The sequence below is a fragment of the Bison bison genome, unplaced genomic scaffold, assembly GCF_000754665.1.
Source record: "Bison bison bison isolate TAMUID 2011002044 unplaced genomic scaffold, Bison_UMD1.0 scf7180017864341, whole genome shotgun sequence".
NCBI classification, from domain to species: Eukaryota; Metazoa; Chordata; class Mammalia; order Artiodactyla; family Bovidae; genus Bison; species Bison bison.
The window spans coordinates 7,367,264-7,383,274 of record NW_011494913.1 but is presented as its reverse complement, the minus strand read 5'-3'; positions in this window follow the sequence as shown (position 1 = coordinate 7,383,274).

Genomic DNA, 16,011 nt, shown 5'->3' with positions numbered 1-16,011 from the left:
GAGGCTAGAACAGAATGAGAACCAAGGGAAAACAAACAGGTCGGTCCTAGAGGTGAGGGCCAGCTAGGCCAGTGGCGTACTGAGTAGGCTAATAGCGTCCTATTTGGGGAGTGTAGGACCTGGAAGTGACCACGGGCCTCGGCTTGCTGCACTGCGGCCGGGTAAACTGGAACCAAGGGAAGCAAACTGGTCTTTGCATCAGAGCTTCTCTTATTCCAAGCCAAAGCTATCACTTATGTATCAGCCGAGTCTCAGTTTACTCAAGTATGAAGTTGAAGCTTTAAAATAGAATAATGTGCCGTCAAAAGGAAATAATGCCAGTTCGCCCCGGAGGCTTTTAGTAACCATGCATTTATTCAGCCCTTTGCACCTGCTCTTCAACTGAGAAATGGGTTAGTTCCCACCCTGCGAAGGGGAACTATGGGAATTGACTTGAGACCACCGCGAAGTGTTCAACACTCAGTCTGACACTTAGTCAGTACTTAAGAAATGGAAGTTAGAAATAACTATTCACACTTCAGTATTTTCTCCTTCTTCCCATCGGATGTTCTTACCACCCGAAACAATGAGAGAACTCTCCTCTCCTCCCCACACCCAGGACGGTGCTCCTGGAGTTGGTCTTTTTGGTTTAGAGACTATACCAATAGGGTCGTCCCTCGGCGGTGTCCAGCCCTCCCAGCAGGCTGCTGCGCCCCAACCTGGACACATGAGAAGGTCCCGAAGTGGACAGGGGTGCAAGCAGGCGGTCTGGAAGGCGCGGGGGTGAGAAAAGTGCCCTTTTGATCCTCTCTAGTGATCACAAGCCTCCCCGGCCACCTCCGTCTGTACTTTCCCTCGAAATCTGACAGTGGAGTGGATTCTGTCCCGGCGTCCATCCAAGGGGCGCTTGCTCGGTGGGGACAAGTCTCTGGAGTCCCGAATCTCTGGCCTTGGGGGAGTGGGCGGGGCCTGCTGGCCCTGGGCTCAATTGCTCAAACTGGGGGCCAAGGAAAGGGGAAATCAGCAAGAAACAGCGAGAGCTCCAGGATTCCAGTCGTGGGGATGGTTGTCTTTTGTTTTTCCAAACTACTGTCGCACCCAATTTGATGCCTTGTGAATCCGTGTTCATTCTTTCATTCATTCACTCCCGGCCGAGCTCACTTCTGGGTACTGGGCGTTGAGCCGGGACTCTCACCGACTTGGTCTCTGCCCTTAAAGAATTACCAATCCAATGGATAATACAGTCCTCCCCGGCCGGCCATCGCCTCCTCTCGGGAAAGCTGGAGCGGATAATCTCCAAGTTGCCGAGCCCTAGCCGACTGCGAACCGGCTAGAGCGCAGCGGCCGAGCTCGGGCGCCCTCTGGTGACGACGTCTCTCATTTCCCCTCCTACCCCTCCCCCATGCCCCTGGGGTCCGAGTGGACTAAGTCTGGGGCCAGCCCCAGATCCCTGAGCAGACTGGTAAAGCTACAAGGTTCAGCCTTACTCGGGCGGCGGGGACTTAGGGGCACATCGTGAAACCTACAGCCCGGCGAGAGATGCGCGGGTGGCGTTTTACCTGCAAGACCGGCCAAAGCCAATGTGAAAATCTCTTGCTTGTTTCCTTTTTGTCACAAAATCGATAGCTGCTCCCAGAGTTTAAGGGAGTCACTGGGAGGGATCCACGTGGACTGGTGGGAAACCAGGGCCTTCTGCTTGGCCGCTTCCCGCTATCCCAGAACAGACATCAGTGTGGACAGACATCATTGACCCTTCACTGCCTCTATTAATTCATTACAGTTCTTCCTGAGCACCTGTTATGTTCCAGACACGAATAAGTGTTTGAAATATGTTAGTAAAGGAGGCACAAACAAACAAACAACCCAAACCCCTGTCCTCCTGGAGTGTACACCCTGGGAGGTGGGGGAAAGAAAATGGGCAGTACAGGTAAGTAACTAAGCGGATTGTCAAGTGATAGAAAAATCATTCAGTGAAAAAGTGAACCAGAAGGAAGGGGAGTGAGTTAGACTTTTAGATAGGGAAGCCAAGGATCTGTAACATGTCCACAGTCTATAAGTTGGCAAGCTATTTAAATTTAAAATTCTGTGCAAGTCAACACTCTGGGGACCAGGGACATCAGACTGTCTACCCTTTTAACCTGGGCTCTGTGCTCTGTCCCAGGGAAGCCACCCAAATTCAAGGCAGCAGGGCACACCACCCTTTCTCTGTCCTTTGCTTGTGACACTATCTCTGCATAAAAGGCTCCACCTTCTTTCTCTGCCCGGAAACTCGGTTTCCTATCAAGGCCCAAAGCAATGCCACCTTCCCTGTGAGACTTCATGCACACTCAGCACTCAGAGCTGCAGCTCCTCAAGGACACCTCAGTCAAGAGGAGTTCAGGGTCAGAAGGAGGCAGGGGTCTGGCTGTTAACAGACAGATATATTTCCAAGGCTATGGGCTCTGGACCCCTGGTGGGTGTAGAGCCTCCCTGTGGCTCTCTGCCCAGCTTGGGCTGTTCATACCTTCAGAATTCAGTGGCAGGGTTTTTGGAGGAGGACTTAGCACAGGGTTGAAGGTTGGCACCCAATCAGTGTTTCCCAGGGTGAAACCATCAAGGTGACTTTAGGTAGTACTCGGAAAACATTGTTTTAGAAACCATGGATTTATATATTTATTTTTTAAAGTGATAAGAAGAAAAGTATAACTAGCACCTTAAAGCAGGCATTTCAGATATTGCTCAAGACATTTCATTTTAAAATATATGACTTAAGTTTTAAAAAATAGATTTAAACTAACAAAGCAGTCAATGGTATAGGTGGTTGGGGAAAGAGCAAAACATCAGTGATACAAAAGGTCTGAAGTTTGAAAATAAATAAAGACCATTTTAAAATTACTTGATACTCCCACCCTTTTTAAAAACAAACTGTTTGGTCTTAAAGTGGTAAAACCAAATCATACAAGGGAGATATGCTGTCTTCACTCTTGCCATCCAGACGAGCCCAGAAGGTGCTCACCCAGGAGTGCTCACTCGGGTTGGCAATCTATGAGATTCCAAACTCTGGCCCTGGAGACCCACAGGCCTCCCGCTTCAGCCATGAGTCTCCTTTCACATATCTCTGAGTGTGGGCCTGAGGGGCTCAGCCAGGGACGACAGCATGTGCTACACCCTCCCTGCCCCCCGCTCTCCCATCGTTGACATCTAGCATTGGGGTTCATCAGGCTGTGTCCCACTCTGCGAACCAGCAGCCAAGGAAGAACGACAAAGCTTCAGAGCCTGCTATCATCTGTGGAATGGGTATATTAGCCCTCCCGTTGGCTTTGGGATTTGCTGGGTGTGAAAGAAAGCACTTGGCACAGAGAAGGCCCTCGGAAGATATTTACACAGGACTTCAGTTTGCTTTCTCTGAATCTGTCACATTTGGTTCTTACAAAGACGACACCTGCAGAAGAAACCCTAATACCTCAGTTCTGTAGACAGGAGGCTAAAGTTCAGAGCGGTTCAAGGCCTTGGCCAACCCGGCAGAGCCGAACAAAGACAAAGGCACAGCTCTCTGGACCCATAATCTCTGGGTTCTGAAACCTCAGCGTATGTGGGGATGGAGGTCACTTTCATGACAGGTGTCTAGGGAAACCTCTTGTAGCCCTATACCCAAAGCCCACACTCAGAATCTGTCAGGCTGACTCTATCTTCCTTGATGGGATCCTACATTGGCCTCAGGAGCCAGTTGCAGGAGCCCCAGTCCATCCCAGAGGGAAGGACCCAGGGAGGCTGAGCAGGGCTCCTGTATGGGGGGCTCGTTCAGTGCTGGGTCCTGGCAGGCTTTGGGATCCACATGGAAGCAGGGCTCACCCTACGTGAAGGCATACCTCCTGTAGGTCAGATCTCCTGTGGAAGGCCCTGGACCCAAAGACTGCCTCGATGAACACTCCTAAAGCAGGGGTGGTATTTTCTGGGACATCTTCGTGCCTGCAGCCCACACACGCCAACACAACTCTGCCTGCACTCATTGCCCAAATCAGTGGAGTCGAGTCCAGATTTGCTCTGCTGATCCTAATGCTTCCCCTCGTCTTCCTGTGTCCAGGAGTAGCCTCTGGGCAGACAGGGCTCAGCATCTGGAGCTCCATGAAGTTTCTGGGACTGGAGTATACCCCAACCTTTACATAAATCCCTGGATGATGGGAAGAGTGAGCCCCGGGGGATAAACAATGCTTACACAGGAGTTCCTCAACCTCACATCTCCCCATGAGGCGGGTTCAATGTTAACCTCCATTCCCAAGATTTGGGAACTAAGATCACATAGCTACTCTTTGGCAAAGCCAGGATTCAAATCAACTCTGCCTAGCTCTGGAGGGGCTGTTCTTGGTGAAGGATAGAAGGGTGGGTTTGTCACATAAAATATAGGACACCCCATTAAATTTGCATCTCAGATAAATGTCTCTCTTTTTTAGTATAAATATGTTCCAAATATTGCATGGGACATACTTACACTAAAAAGAATTATTCCTTGTTCATCTGAAATTCAAGTTTAACTAGGTGTGCAGGATTTTTATTTGTTGAGTCTGGTAACCTGGCTCCAGAGTCTACACTCCTCTCAGTACCATGAAGCCCCTCTTGGTGGGCTCCCTGCCTGGGAATTGAGGACGTGTGGGCAGAGGGTGGGAAGAGTGTTGGGAAGGCAAGTTCTGAAATCATCCACTTTCTCAGTGAAGGGATTTCTTGAATTTTATTACAACAGAGTTTTATTATGCTGGAAAGTGGTGCATTAAAGCAATATGGGAATGATCTTTTCTGTTTTCCTTTTTGCTGTGAATAGTTTAATGACATGCTAACCCCAACCCGGACCTTCCAGAAATTGTCCTGGTCGTGCCTCAGGCTTCTTCTCTCCAGCACCCCCGGTCCTCCTCTCCCTCTGGTCTGGGAAGATGTACATGAAGCACAGTTACTGACACCCTTTCTGTGTTTCGGTGGCCTGAGCTGTGTACGGGGGAGGAGGAGGAGCCGTCATCCCAGAAATGAGCATCACATGGCCAGTATCCTATTTAGAGGGATTTGCAGATGAAGAAAGAGGTCAAGAGCTGCTGCGGTTCATGGAGGAGGAGCCGGGCCTACTGCCCACACAGCTGGGCCCCTAGTCAGAGAAGCCAGGATCCCAGACCCACCGGCCCTCCCTGTTCAGAGGAGGGACTTGAACGTCTTTCTCCACCTTACATCCCCGTGGCCAGAGTCTGAAGTCTTTCTTCACAGATGTGCTGGACAAGACCTCACATGCAGGCTGCCCAGAGAGCCTTTCAAGACTGAGTGCAAAGGCAGGCTGCACGGGCAGCAGGTCCATGGGATAAGTAGGAGATGGACTTGGGTGGGGAGACTTGCCAGCACCTCTAAGGTATGTAACACCCACGCCACTGCTCAGAAACAGACTGAGGAGATTAAACAAATGGATCGTTAAGAGATTTTTGTTGTTGTTTGGGAATAATTTACCAATTAAACTTTGTAAACTAGGGATGGCGGTGTTGTTTTTAGACAAGCCAGATCCAAGATCTTGACTGGGAATTTGGGTCTCATCCATGACACCTCACTGGCTTCCAGCTTCTAGCAGCCTTTCTCTTCTTAGGTTCCAGAAATGAAGTTCCTATGTTTGCAGCCAAGTTGATTGATCCCTGGTGTGCACTTTGTCTCTGTGGAGTACCCAAGTTTTGCCTCATAGCCCTCGGCTTGCCACCAAGAGGTGTTACACTTCTTCATAAATCTGCAATCCAGCCTTCCATCCATCCATCCATTCCTCCATACACCCACTCATCCACTCATCTGTTCATCATCCACCCGCCAATGCATCCACCCATTTCTCCCCTCATCCATCTATCCATCCATCCATCCATTCATCTACTCAAGCAGCCATCCACCCTTCCTTCTGGCTCTTCCCTTCAACCACTCCCCACTAGTTCTCTCCAGGTAGTACTCTAGCCCTGAGATGCCTTTTGCACCAAGAAAAGAAAGATGCACCTCCTGCTTTCTGGACCATGGGGGAAGATGAATGAAGCATCAAAGGCCGGAAACCCAGAGGTCACCCAGTAAGTCCTCACCTTGATAGAGATCAAAACCTTTGCTCTCTCCTCGCCAAAAGAGCAACCTCTGAAAGGCAGGGAGGGCTTCCTGGCTTCCCACCCAGGCAGGAGCTAAGGAGGGACAACATCTGAGTATTCTTCACCCTTACTGCCCGTATCATGATTTTCTTCCATAAATTACAAAAAAAAAAAAGCAAAGAAACAAACCTTTATCTCTCTGTTTACTCCTTTGCATTTAATGAGCAGTTGTTAACGTGACTGAAACCATCTGATGATTTTTGCCAAATGGAAAAATCTCCCTACAGGGGCAATAAAACAAATATTCAGGATAGAGAGAGGCAGTCATAAAAGGCATTACCCGGTTGTAAACAGAGGCGGGTGGTGGTGATGTATTACCCCTGCTTCGGCAGCTTTCAACAAAGTTCTGAGATTCCAGGAGGGGCTCTGACCCGAGGCAATATTTACTTCCCCGGCTTCTTCCGCAGGTCAGTGTGGGTATAATTCTGTCTACCAGTTGACTGCAGTTGAGGTTTTGAGCAGGAAGCTCTAACTGTGAGCCTTCATAGCTCAGTAGGATTCAGTCACACCCACCCAGAACACGCCAAGGAAAGCCACTGTACTGTCCTGGCCAGGTGTGGGCGTCTCTGCACACCCTGGATGGGAATGCGGAGCTGGATGGCGTTGGTTTGTACCTGGTCCCATAGCTCTGCGTGTCCACCGCACCGAAAGCTGTACTTTGTCCCAGTGTGCTCAGAAGGCCCGTGATTTTCTGACGTTCCATCATGCAAGGATGGCAGTCTTAGCTGTATACCAACTTCATGGTTTGGTACAAAGAGCCCACTAGACTTCGCACAGATCTTCAAGTCTGAAGTCAAAGCAAAACTTAAACTTATGAGAACAGGAGTCCTACTGTGGGGTCCAAGTGCCTAGCTGCCTTGTGAGGCTGCACTTAGCCCGCAGGTCCTGTGTGGTGACAACTGCAGTGTAACCCAGAGTCGGACAGATGCTGACAATCGCAGAGACGGTCCACACCGCCATCGACAGCATCATGGCAGGGTAAGCATGCTTGGCTCCGACTTCAGGTGTAACCACGAACGCCCAGAGAGTAAAGGGACTTCCCACCACCTGCCGAGCTGGCGGTGCCGACCAGACTCTGCCAGAGCTGCTGTGATGGCCCCCGTGTTCCCATCACGCTCCCGTCTGGGTGTGGAGGTGCTCAGCCTTTGGTCGCTTTGGACTTGGAAGATCTGCTTCACCCAGACTAAAGCCCCTTTCAGGGAGCACTGACTCGTGTGCAGTAGGGTCTGAGCCTCACAGTCAGGCTCCACCCTACAGCCAAGAGGATGTAGCTGAATAAATCTAACAATAGCTGACCTCGAAGACCGGAATGAAGTCTTTGGTCTGTGTCTGGCGCCTGCCGTGGGGTCTCCAGAGCCTCAGAGGCCCAGGCTGGCTGGGAACTCCAGTGTGGGCCATGGGCTCCCCTGTTTCACACCCAACTGACTCCTTCCTGGGGGACTCAATGGGTCCTGAAGAGGCGCCCCCTCAGCCCTGCCCTAGCAGATCTGAAATCCTCATGGCTGAGGTCATGCCCAGGAGCCAGCTTCTTAGGACAGAGCAGTAGTTACCGGGGCTGGAAGAGGGGGTGGGATCTGCTCTGCCCTTCTGGTGGAGCTGGAAGCTGGGAGAGTGCCACGCTTCCATTCTGTGTATGCAGGGAGTGCCAGCACGTAATCTTATTTACATCTTCCCAGTTTCCGTCTCTTGTTTTATGAGGCAGTTCTCACATGCATTTACCCCTCCCACCAAACCAGAGGTTCTCATCCCCATTTTGCTAACAAAGAATGGATCCAGGATTTAAAGACTTGGGGGAGGATGCTCAGGTGATGCGTAGAGACGCAGGGTCCCGGCGGGTGCCAGGCCCTCAGCTACACACCTTTAAGGATGATTGGGAAGTGCTGTCAGGCAGGTGACTCATGCAGGGGTGAAGGTGCGCCTGCTGGCGGATTCGACCTTAGCCAGACGCTGGGAAAACAGCTCATTGTCCATAGTCCCCACCGCCCCCGCAGTCCCAACAGGAGGCTCCTCAGGAGGCGTCTGCACAAGACTGTTGCCTGGGTCAGACCTGAAAGCAGGAAAAACAGGTTTTAAGCTCCCACCCCTCATCTTTGCCCCCTTGCTGCTTTCATCCTGGTCCCTAAACATGCTCTTAAGTGGGAGCTTATTTTCTGCCAGGTCCAGCCCCTGGAATTTGGGCAATCATGGTTTCTGGGAGAACCAGCCAGCTGCAGCCTAGGAACTGATAGCAGATGGGAGTGAGGATAAATGGATCTCTTTACCCAGGACCAGCTCCCCATCAGCATTGGGGAAGGGAAGGCGGAGGTGGGAGGAGACAGAAGGAAGGTGGGAAAAGAGAGCTGTACTGAGGTCCCAGGAGAGAGGGCACTTCCCGGGAGTGGCATCCTGGTGGGAGGAAGAGGGTGTCCATGTGGACCTTCCAGTCATCCTCTCTGGAGCAAGCCTCCAGTTCCAGGAGCCTGGGAAGTGCAGTGAGTGCAGGGCCAGGCTGGGGTGGGCTGCCACCCATCTGTCCACCCTCCACCCTGAACAAGAGCAGGCATTTTCCATCCAGCCCACAGAGTTAAGACCCGCGTTTTCCCTCCTCTCATTCAGGTGTGTCCAGCCCAGATGTGTCCTTACCCCAGAGTACTTCTGGGGCCAGGAGGTGGCCCGGGCTGAGAACAGCTGGATCGATTCTGAAAATTACCCTGGACTAAGGGGATGGGGGTGGGAAACTTGTCTATTTAGGTGGAAATGCTTTGTGTGTGCAAAATTTGACCTCCATCTCCCCTCTCCAGGTTGCCAGATGGTAGATGTGTTTAGTTTGCAGGTAAGATAAAGGCAGAAACTGGACTGGATGGAGAATTACCTGTCAGGCTTCTCTGTGGCCCGTTGCCCACTTCATGCTCCCCTTAGTCTGTGCCCAGTGAGGAGGGGCACCGGTAGGTGGCATGACCCAGTGTGTCCCGGGAAAGATCCTTAGTCTCCCTCACCTGGCCTCGTCCACCTTCCCAGCCCCACCTGCAGTGTCCACTGTAGGACACTGTGAACTGCTCAGCCAAGGCTAAGTTCAACTCAGATCACAACGGAGGAGGGAAGAGATGCACTCAATGCTGCAGGCAGCCGGAGTCTCCACCCAACACCCAGGCACCTTGGACAGAACCCATTTGGCTCAGGTAGCTGCAGATTGGGGTGCTTTGCAGCTTAGCATGGGTGTGAGCCCCACACTTTCCACCTTTGGCAGGTCGGCTCAGGGAGGGTGAGTTCATGGTGAGAACGCTAGCCAGAAGCCACGAAGATCTGTGTTCCTGCCCAATAAGCCCCCTGCCTCCTGGGATCCATTTGGGGAAAGAATCTGGAAAGGCACCTCTCTCTACTCCTGTCCCTGGGCACTCAACAGCCTCCTGGCCTGTCTCCCCACTCTCTGCATGACCCTGCGTTGCTTTCCCCAAGTGACCAACAAACTGAGTAGTCTCAGCGATGCCACACCTCCAAGCCCCACAGTCACACCTGGTCGCAAGACTCACCCTCCTGGGTACCCAGCACTGCCCGTGGATATCCTGGCTTCCAGCCTGCCCTGCAGTGGTGAGGGCGACTCCTCCCCTGGGGTCCCCTGGACTCCTTTTCCTCCCTCCCTTTCGTAGGGGGAGACTGGAGGGCCTGGTGGAGGCTGATTCCCACGGGTATGGCTTTCAGGCAGAAGCTGAGTGAGCAACCCAAACTAGCCATAAGCCCTCTGCTGCCTGGAGGAGGAGTCCTTGGGGCTCACCAGGTGCCTACATGTCGTTGCTCTTCCCTCATTGCAGATGAGGAAACTGAGGTTCAGGGAGTTGGTCTCAAGTAAATGGGAAAGAAGGGATCTGAATTCACACTCAGCCACAAACCCCAGATTATCCCTTCCTGTTTGCTGCACACACCCTCTCGGGGTAGGAGGAAGAGGGTAGCTCATCAAGATGGGCCTGGGGTCTTGAGCTACAACAAGGAGGGGAGAGAGCAGAGCAGAAGCACATTGTGGGGAAAATTTGAAAAGTTGGATGAGGGAGGGGGTTTTTGAGCTAAGTGCTGAAGATTGAAAAGATCTAAAAACTAAAGATGAGGCAGGTGGAAGGAGAGGGTTAGGGAAGCAAAAAAGAGGGTGAGGATGCTGGGGGCATGCAGAGGGCACCAGGGAGTGTGATGGGGGGAGAGCGGTATCAGGTATGTGAGAGGATATCACAGGGCTAAACAGGGAGGGCAGGTTGTGACCAGGTCACAAAAACCTCGAGTGTTCTCCCACCCTTTCCAGCCCGTGGGCACAAACGGGCTTCATCTGCAGGAAAAGCCACGCTCTCCCCTTTCACTGGGGCCCCTGCCCTCACAAAGCTCCTGCTCCCAGGGCGTATGACTGCAGCCAGTTATCTCACGTCCAGCCCACACAGCTGTTTGAGAACATGCTGACACTGGCCTACTGCTGGGACTGACCTAAAGCCATGGGGGTCCACTGAGTGAGCCCTCCAGCTCCAGCTGCCGAGGTGAAGGCAGTGCTCCTTCTGTGCCGGCCGCAGCAGCCCCTGTTTATCCACTGCACCGCACTCCACCCCACAGAGCTCCCATCTGCCCACAGTCCATCCTCAACCGTCTCAGACCTCCTCAGGGGGCTTGACAGGAGCCAGAATGCCCTCCTGCCCTGCCGCCTATGGTTTCATATTGCTTTTTCTCTCCAGAAACCTTCTGGGCCATCGGAGTCCAGCCCATCCATCCCTGGCAGGACACACCCAGGATGACCTGAACCTCATGAGTGGCCTCATGGAACCATGGCTGGGATTACTGCACAGCTCTGGAGGATAAAAGGAGTCCCCAAACACATTTAAGCCTAGAACTATTGGGATCAGAGTCAATGTCTTTCTCTGTGTGCTATGTTAATACACAGTGGATTTATTCTGGAGTGCTCCCAGAGTTGACACCTGTGGAAGGGGAGGGAAGGAAGCAGGACTGAGTAGAGGAAGACATAAGTTGTGGTGTAGCTTTAAAAGGATTCCCAGGTGGCTTGATGGTAAAGAATCCACCTGCCAATGCAGAAGACACAGGAGACATGGGCTCAATCCCTGGGTCAGGAAGATCCCCTGGAAGGGGAAATGACCACCCACTCCAGTATCCTTGCCTGGAGAATCCCATGGACAGAGGAGCCCGGTGGGTGACAGTCTGTGGTGTCACAAAAAGTCAGACACGTCCGAGCAGGCATCCACCAACATAGCCTTACAAAGGTTCCAGTAAAGAGCCCTGACTCTGAAAAAAAGTGTCGCGTGCGCTCCCACTCTGGAAGGCATGCCTGTGGGTGAAGCTGCTCCCCTCCGTAGAGGACAGTTTCTGATGGGGTGGCTGCAGGGTGGCCTTCAGCCAGTGGCATTTGGAAGAAAGAAGCGCTTCAGGCCAGAACGGGGGCGTGGGGGCCCATCACACACCACAGCGTGGACTACAGTCCACCCCTTGCCTTGCCAAGCCCTGTCTTTCAGGGGAGTTTTCTGTTAGAAGCGGACCTGGCCGGGTAAGGTGCTGGGCTTAGACAATGGGAAGAACCCACATATGCAGGAGGCTCTTGGGTGTGGGTGGTCTGTTTGGACAAGCCAGGTGGACAAGTCCTCTGAAGTCTCGGGGTGCTTGATTGGAGTTTCATTGGTCACCTTTCAGAGTAGCGGTTTGGCTTGGTTTCAGATGAAGTGTAATTTTAAGAAACTTTTATAATGGAAACAGCAGGGACATAAAAATTCCACCAGCTTGTAAGAACAGAATGTCTACAAACCTTCTGCAAGGGTTCTTGTATCAGCCAATTTTTACAGTCACAAGTGACTAAAACCCAACTGAGTAAATTCAGGCTGGGGAGGGGAAATTTACTATTTCTCATAAATAGGCAGAGGAAAGGAAGGGTGGACCTGCCTCTGGGAAGATTAGATCTCAGGTTCTCTCCCTCTTTGCACATTTAAAGTGAAGAATGAGCATTTGCTCCAGAGAAGTGGATGCAGGCCCCCTCCAGGCTTTCACGCCTGAGCTTGGTCCTGAGGCTTGGGGCGGGGGTTGGGATGGGGGCGTTGTGGGCCCCTGAGCAGGGAGAGGCAGGAGCAGGGCGGAGGAGGCCTGGGAGTGCTCCCCAGAGAGCCTGGGCAGCCCAGCCCCAGAGGTTCAGCCAGGGGTGCTGTAGATCTGAGGCTTGTGGCTGCTGTTGGACCCTGGTGGAGGGTCCTTACATCCTAACTCCCCTCCACTCCCTTTCCTCCCCAGCTGCTGGGGTACAGATGAGGCCAGGCCCAGAATGGGGAGCCAGCAGGAGCTAGAAGCAGGGCTTGGCAGGGCCTGGAATTCCACCGGACTCCTACAGCTGGCTTTTTCCTTCCATATTTCTTACTGCTGGATTTTTTTTTTTCAAAGTCTATTAGGATACTCAGGACATGAGGTCTGAGGCAATAATAACCCTTCCTCTGACTCTTATGGCCTGGCAAGACCCAAGTGGGTAGGGAGCGACCTTGCAGGGGTTCACAGCGGTGCTTTGAGGGGTTTGGTCTGCACAGACTCTTCATCCTGAGCTCACTGTCGATATAGTGCCAGACAAGGAGAGTGCGGAGGACACCAGCCACCAGGTGACCCAAGAGCTAGGCCTGGGCATCACCAGCATTCAAACAGATGTGGCCCCAAATGCATGAACTGACCGTTCTTTTCTGGTTACTATTAATATCTGTGCAATACCTCCAGTTCAGGAAGCACAGTAGTGAGAGAAGCGAGGAGGTGAACTTAGGTCTAGTGAGCATCTACTAAATGTTGTCCTGCTCCTGGGAAATAGGCCTATGTCAGATTTTTAGTTGACACAGCAATTCTACAAACAGGCAGTCGTATTGCCATTTGTTAACCTAGGAAAAATACAGACATAGCAGACATAAACAGCTTGCCCAACCCTAGAACTGGTGAGTGGCCAGGACTAAAATCTGGGCTGTCTGATTGAAGCCTGGGAGGGCCACACTGCCTGTCTGTACCAGGCAACACTCGCATGGGTTCTAGGGAAAGTCACTTTCATAATGCTGGGCACTTTCAGCAGTTCCACAGTGCTGAGTCTCCACGCTAGCATCCACGCGTGCAAATGGGGTTGACCAAAGCCTTTGGCTGCAGAGTGAGTTTATGTAAAAGTGCTCTGTAAATTGTGACGTGGTGTGCACATTGCACCTCAAGATGTCACAGTTCTTACCCTCCCATCTGGTCACAACACCGCTCCCTCCAGTGTACAAGGGCACGTCTGTTTATTTGCTTTCTGTTGAGTCACAAAAGCCTCCGAGGGTAACAGGAACATTGATTCCTCTTTCCACTAACACAGCCCTTGGCCTGTGGTTTTCTGCAGTCAGGGGCTGAATGTGACGCTCAGAAGGTGCACTAGACCTCAGAATCACTGGGGTCATCAGTCTCTGCTTCCCCAGTCTTGGGACCCTGATGCCCAGTGGATGCAAAGCACCGAGGACCCTTCTGCGAGGCTGTTCCAGGAAGCGCTTGGTAAATGAACTGAGAGATTGATGGGAAGAGAGACTAGGTGTCCTAAGTCAGTAAGCCTGGGGATCTGACCCCAAGTCTCCTGATGGCCCGTGTGGGCAGATTTGACCAGGAGAGCTGTCAAAATAGAGGGAATTGAGCCCCCAAACAGTTATCTTTTTTTTTTTTAATTAATCTTGGTGGGCCCAGCAATGGAAGGACCTGAGTTCCCTGTTACAAAGATCTCAGCAAGCCCACTCCTTCTTCCCGTTGATCTGCAAACACCAAGAGCTCAGAGACGTGGTAGGTGCCTGAAGTTCCTCCTCCTCAACGTGGCCTTGGGAGCTCTTCTCCTCCAAGGAAGGCAGAGCCCGGGCGTGCTTCAAGGTAGATATTTCTATTTGTTTCTTCCCCCAGGAAAAGCACAATGAAAGGCGCCAAGGCATTCCACACCCTCCTTTCAAGGCCTATTAATAAGGAGCCTGGGGCCAGATCATAAACATGGCAAACTCCGTAACCACCAAGGCCAGCAGAGCGACGGCTGCATTAAAAGGCGAATTTCAGCGAAATGCTGCACAGGTCCTAAATTCGTACCAGATGAGTTCCAGAAGATTAAAGTTATTATAATAAAGCCCCAGGGAATCAATCATGCTCTGCCATGTAACCTTCTCGCTTTACCTCATCATTCACACACATCACTTTCTCCGGGGCCTCGAGGAGGGTGTGGAATTCGTGGAGTCAAATGTGGCAAAGGGCAGAGGGATAAGCTTCACGGGTTCAGAAGACCCTGGAGCGTTCCGAGCCGGGCTGGACTTCAGACTGGAAAGCCCCAACAGTGGGGAGGGCTTGGCCTGGATGGGTGGCTAGGGCTGGCTTGTGGCTTATTTTGTGACTTGTCATAGTGGGGGGAGGGGGGGTAGGGCACAGTAGGGGAGAGATATTCTTCCTAACTTCTCAGCCTGCCTGGGAATGATCATTGCCCAAACCTTGATAAGCAACAGGCTAAAAGCTGCAAAGAGGCTTCGTAAGTTGTGAAACAGCTCAGTTCTTTTTGTCTTTTGATGCTACTTTGATGGTTTCACTGTTTACACTTTAATTCTTCTCAAAGTTCCTCCCTGCCCTCTGAGATTAGGAACTAGGCGTCCCCTGCCTCTGGGCTCCAGGTTCCGGTCTTGCAGAAGACCCTGTTTCCACCTGGAGGAGAGTTCTGTCTCCCAGAATCCCCCTTGGGCATGCCACACTCCTGCACCTCTGTCCTGGAGTGGAAGCCCAGCACTCATTCCCCACCGAACCTCTGAGACCAGGTGTCAGTACTCACTGCGACTTTCCAGCAGAGTCCTAGAACAATTCACAGAGAAGGTGCAACCTCTCAGACTCAGACCCACCTAGTCTCTGCCTGGCACTTGCATCTTGCTCCAGCCTGGTCCTCTACAAACATCCCTAGCTTGGCCACACACCGAAGGACCCGGGTCCAAGCGCTCTGTTCCATGTTCATTCCTGCTGCATGACTCTGAGTGGGACCTTCCATTCCCTTTAGACAAGATGCAGCTTTCAGCCTCAGAAACATATTTGGATCCCAGTGACCAAGCAAAGTACTCACAAATTGACTGCCCTTGCCACGTGGCCCCACTTCTCATTTATGCATCCTTCCTTAAGCTAATATTTAACAGGATTTGTGCATCAGTATCTGGGAGAGTTTTCTGTCCTTTTCTTTTTTCTGTGCTATGTCTTTTAGTTTATGTGTCAGGATGGTGTTAGCTTTCCAAACAAGCACTGAGAGACTTCCCCATCTGCCATTTCTGAACTCTGCATCAGCTTAAATTCGGTGTTTGAAAACTGCTCATCTAGAAAAACGTTCAGATCAGATGTTTTACAGGGTGTAGTTCTTTGAAAACTGTTTGTGTTTTCTTTTTAGGCTTTCCTATCTCTTCTTGAGTCTATTTTGATCATTTGTATTTTCCTAGAAAAGAGGACACTTTAGTCAGGCTTTCAGAGTCATTAATATGTTTGCATAATTCTCTTTCTTCTTTTTAATACTCAAGTTTGGATATTTGTATTTTCTCTTACTCTATTTTCCCCACATTTTCCTTTCTTCTTTTTTTTCTCTTTTATTAGTTTACTTTTGCTTTTTTTGACTAGACTAACAAAGCTAGTGGAGGTGATGGAATTCCAGTTGAGCTGTTTCAAATCCTGAAAGATGATGCTGTGAAAGTGCTGCACTCAATATGCCAGCAAATTTGGAAAACTCAGCAGTGGCCACAGGACTGGAAAAGGTCAGTTTTCATTCCAATCCCAAAGAAAGGCAATGCCAAAGAGTGCTCAAACTACTGCACAATTGCACTCATCTCACACTCTAGTAAAGTAATGCTCAAAATTCTCCAAGCCAGGCTTCACCAATACGTGAACCGTGAACTTCCAGATGTTCAAGCTGGTTTTAGAAAAG